The following is an 8,475-nucleotide window of genomic DNA, read 5'->3' on the forward strand; positions in this document are numbered from 1 at the left end:
CACACACACACACACACACATACACACAGGGAGCTGTGTGTTAATCAGTGCTGTGGGTGTGAAGCTTTGACCTTCTCTAGTTAAACCACCTGCTGCTGGAGAAAATCCAGCTGTCCGTCTGACACACACACACACACACACACTTGCAAATTAACACATTCACTCTTGCAGACAAATGCACTTCATAAACTGAGCTGCAGTATTCGAATGTGTGCTGAGCCTTTAGAGTCAGAGACCTGTGATTACAGACTGCAAACCAAGCATCTCCAGCGCCCCCTGGTGGTCGCTACTGGTCATAAACCCCACCTCCTCCATGTTTGCAGATGGGACAATGTACCAAAGTAAAATAAATCAAAGCAGACGACTGATAAGATCATCAACATATCCTCCCTCACGTGTGTTTGCAGTAAGTGTGTTGTTTTTAACCAGAATTCACACTAGCATGCGGAAGGGATCATGTGGCTGCTCTCGGTTGTGAGGTGGAGACGTGTCAGTGTGTGTTTGTGTGTGTTTCATCTCACCTTCACATCCAGGGGCGTGAAGCTTGTCCACGGGGAACCAGCCGCCGCTCCGCAAGCCTCGTGTTAATTGGCCTTTCATCACGATGCCGCGCTCCAACCTCCATGTTTAGATCTTCACACCCAACTTCTGAGAAAGAACAGAGAAACCTGAAAATAAACCATGTCTACATACGTCGACTATGATTATCTGGATTGTGTCGTCTGTGATTTACTTCGTTTAAAATCATGGTGACAGAGACATGTCCAAGGCAAATGAACATTGAGTCAATAAAGTAAAGTATCGTTTTATTTCTAATCGTTTAGATTCATATTGTTATGTATCGTACTGTGTGTTTAATCACACATAACAGAAAATGTATAAAAGAAGATTTTGATATATTTACAAAAAAATATATCAACAGAAAATAAGAACTTTGTAAATTTAACTGCACCTTTATGTATTATATATAACCTAGAGTTATATTCTATAGATTATAGACTGAGTCCTTGCTGTGCTGATGCTCAGAGTCTGATAATATTTGAGTTACAGTGGGCTGCTCTTCAGTCTCTGATCTTCTGATCCAAATTACAATAGGTCCTCTGTCATGGCTGCCTGCAGGTCACTGCTCCTCCTCCTCCTTCTCTTCCTCGCAGGAGGTGCATCGACCCGCTCGCTCGGTTGTAACCACAGGAGCAGGTTCCTTTTGATCCTCCTCTGACTGGGCCAGATTGGACCATCCTTTCTTTTCTCTGTGTGTGTCTCCTCACTCAGCCTGAGACCGTCCTGCTGAGGTCGGACACAACCACACAAGCCACAAAGAGCCGACGCTGCAGGAAACCGACCAATCAGAGCAAACTCAGCCGACGCCACATCACAAACTGAGCGACTGTGATCCTGCTGAAAGAGTCAAGATGTGGTTTTATTCTTATTTTTGTACTATTTTAAATGAAAAATAACCTTTTGATAAAATACCGACAGAAGGTAAAGTTAGGAGCCGAATTGAAGATTCAAAACACATCTTGAGTCTTTGGAACAAATAATCTCAGGGAAATAAAAGACTGAAACAATATCTGAAGGAACTACACTCAACTCAAAAGCTAAAATACAAAAATCTCACCAACTAAAGCTAAAGAAGTAAACTCAGGATCACAACCTGTGGAAACTAAAGTCAGGAACAGAAACTGGAAACTTCTGCCTCGTTTAAAAATCCCCTCGAATGAATCAACTGAAATTATGCCGACGCCTTCAGTGACTGGAACTTTGGAGGAAATTATCATTTAACAAGTGAAACATTCAGGTTTTGATTCATTTAAAATCCTGTGAAAGCTTTAAATTACCACAGGTGAATTTTTCCTAAACTGCTCCCCTGCTCGTCAGCCTCAATATATCTCCCCCTCTTCCTCCACCTCCTCCTCCCCCGCATCTTCCTCTTCCTTCTCACTTCCTTCTCAACTGCAGTATCCTCTTCCTCCTTAAATTCCTTCACCTCCCTTTCCCCCTCATCTTCCTCTTCCTTCTCAACTGCAGAATCCTCTTCCTCCTCCTCCTCTTCCTACTTAAATTCCTTCACCTCCCTTTCCTTCTCATCTTCCTTTTCCTCCTCCTTCTCATCTTTCTTTTCCTCCTTAACTTCCTTCTCCTCCTCACCCTCCTTCAATTTTTCCTCCACCTCATATTCTTCCTCCTCTGCCTCCTCACAACTATCTCTGTATCAGCATAATTACAGCTCATTTATCTTTTCTGCCTAGACTCAAGGATACACACACATACACACACACACACACACACACAGGCTCATTTCTCTTTGTTACAGGGAGATAATTTAGGGAAATACTCCTTTAATTATGATTCATATCTGGGTCATACATAACCATCACCTGAAGAAAGTGTGTGTGTTTGTGTGTGTTTGTGCAGTTACTTTAGCATAAAAGTTGGCAGGGCAACCCGTGCCAATGGAAGTTTCTTTATCATTTTATTTTTAAGTTTCAGAGATTTTCACTCAAACAATTTAACAGAATCTGAACAGATCGTTTCCAAAGAGACGGAGATCAGGTCGTAGTGGCTGTCCATCAAGTTACCGTGGAAACACAGCCTCTGCTACCTCCTTCATCCGTCCATCATCGGAGGAGGAGAGAGAGACAGGAGAGAGTTCGAGATCAAACAAGAGAGAAGAGGAGGAGAGAGTAGGAGAAGGAGGGTAACAAGCAGGAGGGAAAAGGAAGTAAGAAATCATCATAAGTTAAATGATGAGAAGACGAGGGTTTGGTTCCAGGAGCTTCTGAAGCTGATTTTGTCACTTCCTTCTGATCTGAGTAACCTTTGACCTCTCTGTGACCTCCCAGGTTCCTCTGGATTCATGAATTCCTCTGAAGCGACGTTGAAACCCTGAAGTTCCACTGAAGCTTCATCAAGCTGCAGAGGAAGCGGCTGTAAGTGTGTGAATATGAAGATGCTCAGTATGCAAGTGAGGAATTGAAATCTCTGGGGGAATCGAGCTCCGAGGAAGTTTTATTGACTCTTCATCTTCGGCCCGAGTCTGACGGACTGTTTTCAGGCAGGATTTAATTTACTCGCACAAGTGAGTGATTTCCTGCGGCCGAGGGAGGAAGAGGAAGAGGATATTTGAAAGTAAGCAGAGTTGCATCAGATTCCCTCGGCTCCGCTGATGATTTCTACGATTACAGATTGAAAAGCAGACGGGCTCCCTCTTCTTCACTGATCATATTGATGCATGGCATTAATCTAGAGGTAGAGTGTCTCTCTTCCAGATTAAAGAACCTGTCATATGTTAGGTTGTATTCTGGGATTATATGTTAATTTGGAGAAATTACACTACAATAACTACTGTCTAAACAGAGCAATCATCTGATTGGCGGAAATTAAAACCTATTTGTTGCTGTATCCAATCAAGTGCCGGTGCCTCCAGGGCTGCACGTGATTGGCTGACAGCTCATTATACACCCGACTAAGACTCAGACAGTGGAACCGATTGGCTGAGGGGAACTGGGAACGTGATTGGTTGAACTTCAGGGTGAAATACAAATGAGGACGTTTGGCTTAAAGGGAAAAATGCAAATGAACTCAACCGTATTTTCGGAGAAGAATCATGACAGAATTAAACTTTGCGGCTGAATTTTAAAAACACAAACTTTCTCTTTGTGGATAATAACACAACGTCACTGCTGCAGAGTCAGAAACACAGAACACTGTTCAAAGACACTTGTTGGGGACGGGTGAGAAGGAGATTGTCCCTTTATTGGTGAAACACATTTTAATGCTGCCGCTCTCTCACTTGTCCACCAATTATCTGCTCAGAAAACAGCTGTTAAATATTCATGAGACGAGCGAGGAGCAGACGAGGAAGACGAGGAAGACGCTGAATCTTAGAATAATCCCAGTGAGGTTGAGTGAGGAACCTACATCACAAACATGTCTAATAATGATGTGAATGTTTAACCCATAGACATATATAAAGACTAGATGTCTCGTCTGCGTTGCCGGCCAATGGAGCCGGAAGTCACCACATGGCGGCCATATTGCTAGCTCGCTCACCCATAACATTGTGTTGGAAGTGGTAAATAACCATAACTTACACAATTTTCAACCGATTGATGAAACGGTCTGGTTTGTTATAAACGTCAGAGATGTAGTTATGACACTGCATAAATTATAAAAATTTTTCACAATGTTATGGGTGAGCGAGCTGCCCCGTAGCAAGATGGCCGCCATGTGGTGACATCCGGCTCCGTCGAACGAGACATCTAGTCTTTATATATGTCTATGGTTTAACCCACAACACACAGGAACGAGCTGCTGTTAGAGAAGAAGAAAACCTGCCCCCTAGAGGTGGGAGGGTGTAAAGTACCTCAATCATTGTAACAGCTGCACGAATAACAAAGCAAATTCAAAACACTGGAATACTTTACATATATCAAGGTAATGGATTGACTGCAGCCAGCCACTAGGGGGCGATCAAGATGCTTTTACTTAAATTCTGTTTACAGTCGCCTCCGTTAGAAAGTTTGAAGGCACTTGGATCCACCAGATGGATTCTTCGCTGCTCAGGGATGGAAGGACGAGTTCGAAGGAGCTTTGGAAAAGAAAAACCTTGTGAGGCTTGTTAAGCGGAAATTAAGTATTTTTATTGTGCTGTAAAACCTGGTTTGGTTCCACAAGAGAGAACGAGGAAGCCGATCCGTTCACTGGGAACAGGAACACCTCCGATGAGCAGCGCTCTCTCAGCGCGGCGCCTTCTGTTCACCCACTAAATGCACTGTGTCGGGTTTAATGTTCAAATCAAACTGCAGAGACAAAACCAGGATCTTTAAAAAGCGGAGCGGCCTCGAGCGGAGGTCGCTCCGGCGTCAGTGGAGCAGGTGGCGTTTCCAAATGTCACTGGGATGTGTCGGTGGTGTGAGGAGTCCTCGCTTCGAGTGAGAGAATAAAGTGAGTGAAGAAGTTATAATTAGAACAAATTAAGAACATCTGCGCTCAGATGAACACACACACACACAAACAAACACACACACACACACACACACACACACACACACACACACACACACTGGACAAAAGTGTGTGTGTGTGTGTGTGTGTGTTTTTTCCATCTGCAGCATCTGTCTTTCTCGTGTCTTCAGGCCACTGATATCTCTCTGTCCTCCTCTGTTCCTCCCTCGTTTCCATCCCTCCTTTCTTCTGTCACACTCCTCGTTCTCCTTGAATTCACTTCTTCTTCTCGCTTCGTGGTTCGAATTTATTTCCTCAGGTTTTTTGCCCCTTCAACGCTTCACGCCTCCACACACACACACACACACACACACGCACACGCACACGCACACGCACACGCACACGCACGCACACACACACACACACACACACACACACACGCACACGCACACACACACACACACACACACAAACACACACACACGCGGTGTCTGCCAGGCTGTGATTAGAGAGGAAGGATGGAGGGGATAAAATGAAGAAAAAGACGCAAAGGCGCTTTTAGCAACAAATGCAGCTGATAGACTGTTTGTGTGTGTGTGTGTGTGTGTGTGTATTTGTACACCACACCTACATTAAAAAATTGCATTTTATCTGTTTTCTTTCGTCTTTATTTACAGAAACTCGTGGATTGATTTCTCTCTTTTCTCCTTCTTCTTCACTTCTATTGTTTCCTTCCTGGAGTTAAATTAAAACTCTCCTCTTGTTTGTCCTCCACCTTCACCTCCACATCACTGGTTAATGTTGGGAGTAACATCATGACTCGGACTGGGCAGACCGAAAGAGACATCACTTGGAGTTGGAGCCTCCTAATCGAAGGGGGAATGGGTCTGAAGGAGCCATCATGGATCCTTCACGCAGCCGTTATGTGTTTGTGTGAATACAACCTGAAACTGAACTGATGGTGCGTTCAGGCGACGCTCCTCGAACATCAGGTTTTCATGGAGCTAATGCAAAGTTTATGAGATGTTAAGTTTTCAATCCACTTCAACACATTCAGGAGCAAACTGTAAATTTGTGAATAAATTATCATGTGTCTTTAATATCATAACTTGTGATAAACAACACGTTCAGGCTGCGAAAAAGAGATCAAACAGGAGTTTTGTGCTGCCACTATATTCATGTACGAACTGTTAACATGCACACATCTGACCTTTGACCCCTATCAGCTCCTTGAGTCCAAGTGAATGTTTGTGTTGAAAGTTAAAGAGTTCCCTCAAGACGTTACGGATTTATCGAGTTCACGAGGCAAAATATTGCTTTGTGAGGTCAGAGTGACTTTGAACTTTGACCTTTGGCCACTAGAATGTAATGAGTTGCTTGAGATATTCCTGACTCCTGACACCTTTACCAGAACGGGACGAACAGACGGACAAACCAGAAGACATAACGTCTCCCGCCACTGGGTGTCATCGGTGCGGAGACATAATAAAACACAACATTACCAAACAGACAAATACTAATAAATAAAAGTGTTTATTGCTTCAGCTGTTTTCATGAGATCTTATGAAATGTTGCGGGTTATGAAAACCTGTAATGCTCAGTGGGGTTATTCTCCAGTAGCAGCTCAATAAAGAACATTTATTTCCTGAGGTTATTGCTGCGGGCTGTGAGCCTGAACGTGTCCCCGACAGGAAACAAACACGACGCCACCGAGAACAGAACCTTCTCCACCGTCATCATCATTAAAGTTTTCCCCCCCGGAGGAAAAACTAACGGACAAAGTTCCGGCTCGAACAAAGAAAATCTGACTCCTCATTTAGATGAAAGACGAAAGTCGTTAACTGAAGCTTCTCTGTGGTTTAGGAAGGAAATTAATTCATAAAAGTTTGAAACGATTTCATGTCTCTAATGTGGTCGTTATAATCTCTGTATATGTATATCTGTATGTATATATAGACATATATATATATGTACTGTATACCTACTGAAAAATAAACTGTAATATGATCCACTTTGAACACACATACACACACACACAGACACACACATCTCTACAACACCAACACAGACACACTCAGTGTTTGTGTGTGTGAGGGGCGAAGTGACATTTTAAATCCGTCTCATTGGTTCTGCTCGGCCGGACGCTTTAATAGAAACACTGTGAGTTTCTGTCGTGTAATTTAACAACGGAACAAACACAACAAAGATGAAACACAGATTTAATTAATTTTATTAAAATAATACATAAAGTCAAACGGATGAAAAGAAACTTACAGAGAAACAACACGATTCTTTAAGCAGAAAAATAAATAAGGACAAACTTTGACGGACTCTTTGACTCTGGTCGTCCTCTAACAGGCCAGAGACACTTTTTCATTTTCTACAGTTTACATTTGACTCTTTATTCTTCTGGCTGTTTAGTTTCCATCAGTTACGATCGACACTTCGGTCCCCGAGTTACTTCCTGAGACGTAGAAACAAAGAAGGAGTCAGACCGGGCGAGAAAATCGAGCGACGCCTCGTGGTTCTCGGATCATTTCATTAAAATAGTTCTGAGGGTCCTTGAGGAGATCGCTCTGCTCTTTACAGACGGACGACAGACGGTCAGAGCTGGAGCTCTGTGATACGACCGAGGTCACCGAGGTCATCTCATATCCAGAAGACAGACCGTTACTCAAACCTTTTCTCAGTCCTGTGAACTGGGGCCTTCTCTTTGCAGATGGCCCAGTGGTCGTTCTGTTGCTTGCTGTCTGTACTGGGTTTATTTCGTCTGTATTTGTGCGTTCGGATATGGACGAAACAGATGAAACGTCCCAGTACCAGTGAGACCCATCGGGGGCAGTGTAGTCGATTGTTCACACAAGATGGTAGACAGGGAAGAAAGTTAGAAACATTATGTATTTGATGCCGTCACAGACCAACGTCGTTAACAACGCGGAAGCTTCTTCTTCTTTCTTCAGACGAACACGATCAACTCAGAAACTCTTAGCTCTGCGCTGCCCTCTAGTGGACGGATGTGAGTATGTGACATCGTTCGAAATGGACGTCGCACTTTTCGTATGTAAACCCATCGTAAATGAGCGTTGAGTGACGCAGCTCTCCGGCCCCCCCTCCATCCAGAGGGTAATGGAAGTGACCACAGACTGAGATTCTTCCTCCTCTTCTTCCTTTTTCTCCTCTCTCCATCATCAGCATCTCTTGACCTTCTTCATCTCTCTTTCTTCATCTACACCATCCTCTTCCTCGTCTCACTTCGCAGTTTCCTCGCTTCCTATTTATTTCCCTCCTGCAGTTCACTTCAGGACTCAAACCGGGCGAGTGTAGCAGGGAGTTTCACCGACGGTATATATTATACAGCCGGAGAGGGGAGATCAAAGTGTTACATACGCGAAACAGTCAGAGGAGGAAGATGAACGCAGCCGAGCCGACGAGGAAGAAGAAGAAAAGTTTCATGACAGAGCTGAAATCTGCAGAAATGAAACTGAGATGAGCTAAAATCTCTGAATCCAAAACGCACGGTGACGGTTT

Source organism: Limanda limanda, chromosome 1 (genome assembly GCF_963576545.1).
Source record: "Limanda limanda chromosome 1, fLimLim1.1, whole genome shotgun sequence".
Classification (NCBI taxonomy): Eukaryota; Metazoa; Chordata; class Actinopteri; order Pleuronectiformes; family Pleuronectidae; genus Limanda; species Limanda limanda.